At 39.9% G+C, this 3,258-nt stretch overlaps 1 non-coding gene across 1 annotated transcript; it reads left to right on the top strand.

Annotated features, from left to right (window-relative positions):
• The first annotated feature begins 2,215 nt into the window (after positions 1–2,215).
• Positions 2,216–2,322, top strand: LOC132310819 (small nucleolar RNA R71). Its single transcript, XR_009482713.1, has one exon. It is a non-coding gene; the product is annotated as a small nucleolar RNA R71 (small nucleolar RNA).
• The last annotated feature ends 936 nt before the right edge of the window (positions 2,323–3,258 follow it).

Here is a 3,258-nt window from a genome sequence, read left to right as displayed (position 1 = left end):
GTCATTTTCAAGATTGGAAGCAATGATGACCGGAAGAGTCTCTTTTGGGCCTAAGAAGGCGTATTTCAGATTTGATGGAAGGGGCTTAAGCTCAAGAATAAGAGGAGAGATGAGAGATGGAACTGGTGGAGTACTAGAGAGTGAAGGAAGAGGTTCTTTCTTGCTTTTCCAAGGTGGGTAATCCAAAGTGGCCACAGAGTCCATTAAAGCATTCACCCCACTTATGGATCCTTCTGTGTCAAAACCACAACTTTCAAACATTTCGCAAAGGCATGCCTCAAGAGGGTCCTTAGATAAAATAGAGGGAAGAGTCTCCTCTATGGTTTCATCTAAGACATCTACTAGGAAACACTCGTCTTCATCTGTGGGATGTTGACTTGCATTGAATACATTAAGCTTAACCATCATGTTGCCAAAAGAGATGTCCATAATGCCGGATCTACAATTAATGGTAGCATTGGCAGTGGCAAGGAATGGCCTTCCTAGGATGACTGGAATGTGATTGGTGAGATTAGGGACTGGCTCAGTATCTAGTACCACAAAATCAACCGGGAAATAAAATTTATCAACCTTAATTAGAATGTCCTCAACAATTCCCCTTGGTTTTTTAATTGATCTATCGGCTAGTTGGATGACTACCGATGTTAGCTTCGAGTCCCCTAATCCTAATTGCAAGTAAACAGAGTATGGAATGAGATTGATACTTGCACTTAAATCAAGGAGAGCTCTACGAACCTCTTGGTTTCCAATAACACAAGAAATAGTCGGAACACCCGGATCCTTGAACTTAGGAGGAGTGTTAGAAAGAATGATGGAACTCACTTGTTCTGTTAAAAGCACTTTCTTAAGGTCCCTTCCCTTGCTCTTTCTCTTTTGTGTGCACAAGTCCTTCAAGAACTTTACATATGGTGGAATTTTCCTAATTGCATCTAGAAGAGGAAGATTGATTTTCCCTTGTTTAAACACTTCCATCATATCATGAATTTTTCCTTCTTGTCTCCCAAATGATGAAGTCTCTCTCAAAGCTTGAGGAAATGGAGCTTTTGGCTCATAAGGCTTCTCTAATTGGGGAGATGATGATGAAGATGATGGAATGTCCTTTTTGGAACCACTAGCATCCAAGGAAATTGGAATAGAATTTGGAATGGGATGGATGCAACCACTTGGTTGTGCCAATTCATTATCCTCCTTAGGTACCTCTACCTTATTATCCACTTTCCTACCACTCCTTAAGGTAGTAATTGCTTGAACTTGCTCATTTTCAGAAAATTCTGATGAAGGACTTGCTTGCGCCATAAATTGCCCTTTAGGATTGGTCTCAGTTTGACTAGGCAACTTACCTTTCTCTCTCACATTTAAAGATTTAGCTAATTGCCCAATTTGAGCTTCAAGCTTTGCAATTGATTAAGAGTGAGAATGAAACAGTTGATTATCTTTTTGAAGATTACCTAAAGCTTGCAAGACTTTGTCCTCAAAAGCGGAACTTTTAGGAGGCGCTTGATTTGGATTAGAGTAAGATTGAGAATTTGATGCTTGAGGTTGAGAATAGGATTGAGAACTTGATGCTTGAGGTTGAGAGTATTGATTCACATTCTGAGGATAGAATGAAGGACGGTAAACTTGAGAATTCTGATTTTGATTTTGGAGATGTGGGGAAACATACTTTGCTTGGTAACCTTGATTTTGAGGAGGGTTTGCACCGTCTCCTTAATTTCTCCATGCAAAGTTTGGATGATTTTTCCACCCCGGATTGTAAGTATTGGAATAAGGGTTGTTCCCTTGATGAATGAAAGCAGCATTTGCTTGTTCTTGAGACTCACTTGGTATAATTTGTCCAAGAGGGCAATTTGAAGTATGGTGAGTGTAACTAGAACAAGTCATGCACATTTCATTGGAATGGTGAGGATATGATTGAGTTGCCGGACCTTGATTCAAAAGGAATGTATCAAACCTTTGAGTAAGATTTTTGACCTCAGCGGCAATTTCCATGGAAGAGTCTATTTGATTTATAGCTTTCTTTCCTCCCATATGTACTAGGTGACTACCCCTAGAAGATGAAGATCTATGCATTGAGTTTTCACTCATTTTTTCGAAAAGTTGCCAAATTTCATCTTCATTTCTTTCAATGTAGCTTCCGCCACAAGAAGCATCAACAATGCCCTTATTGGCATCGGATAAACTTGAAAAGAAACATTGAACTAATTGCTACTTAGGAATGTCATGATGTGGACACTTCCGTAGCAAGTCATTCAAACGTTCCCATGTTTCATGAAGGGGTTCTCCTTCTTGTTGTTTAAATTCACGAATGGAAGTTCTCATGGCATCAGTTCGACTTGCGGGGTAATACTTCTTTAAGAACTCTTGTTGTAATTGTGCCTAAGAGGTAATTGTATTCGGCCGCAAGTTATTGAACCAATATTTAGCTTTATCCCGAAGAGTGAAAGGGAAAAGCTTCATTTTTAGGACTTCTTCCGGAACATCCGTGATTTTTACGGTGGAGCAGACTTCCAAAAACTCATCTAAATGTTTATAAGGCTCTTCATTGCTCAACCCATAGAAAAGGGGGCACATGTTAATGGTGGAAGCCTTAATCTCATAATGATGAGCACGGAAATTTGGCAATTGAATGCAAGTGGGTGCATTATATTGATTTGGAATGTAACGATCCCTAAGGACCATTGGAGGATTGAGAGGATTGAGAGGAGGATATGGCATTTGACCTTGTTGATGATATGCCATTTGACCTTGTTGAGGGTATGCCATTTGAACATATTGTTGTTGTTGCTCACCAATTGGGGGAACAACATTTGGCCTTGGCATCCCTAGATTAGGTTGTTGCACCGCATAATTAACTGGTTGTGGCGTTCCCAAGGGTGGTTGCACACCTTGAGGATCCACAATATGAACTTGTGGTGGGTGGTGCACACCATTATGATCTACATGACCAAAATCTACAATGGGATCTTCAATTGGATCTTCCATTAAAGGTGATGGAAGATCAAAATTTGAAAGATTAAGATGACTGTCCCTAGTACTACTTCTTAAACGCTGAAGAAAAATTTCGAGATTTTGATTTACAGGAGCAAGAGGACGATTAAGTGATCTACGACCATGCATGCACTAGAACAAGTCAACACACCAACATTTCAAAATTTCAACCTCCACATACGATGTTCCCAAACTCCTCAATAATATCAATGCACTTAAAACAAATAAATGCCTCCACACGGGCCGATACCTTCTACAAGAAGGTATGCT

Source organism: Cornus florida, unplaced genomic scaffold (assembly GCF_030987335.1).
Source record: "Cornus florida cultivar Cherokee Brave unplaced genomic scaffold, ASM3098733v1 CherokeeBrave_3.0.0_Hap2_Chr05, whole genome shotgun sequence".
Lineage (NCBI taxonomy): Eukaryota > Viridiplantae > Streptophyta > Magnoliopsida > Cornales > Cornaceae > Cornus > Cornus florida.
The sequence above is the reverse complement of the archived record's forward strand: the minus strand, read 5'-3'. Positions and strand labels throughout refer to the sequence as shown.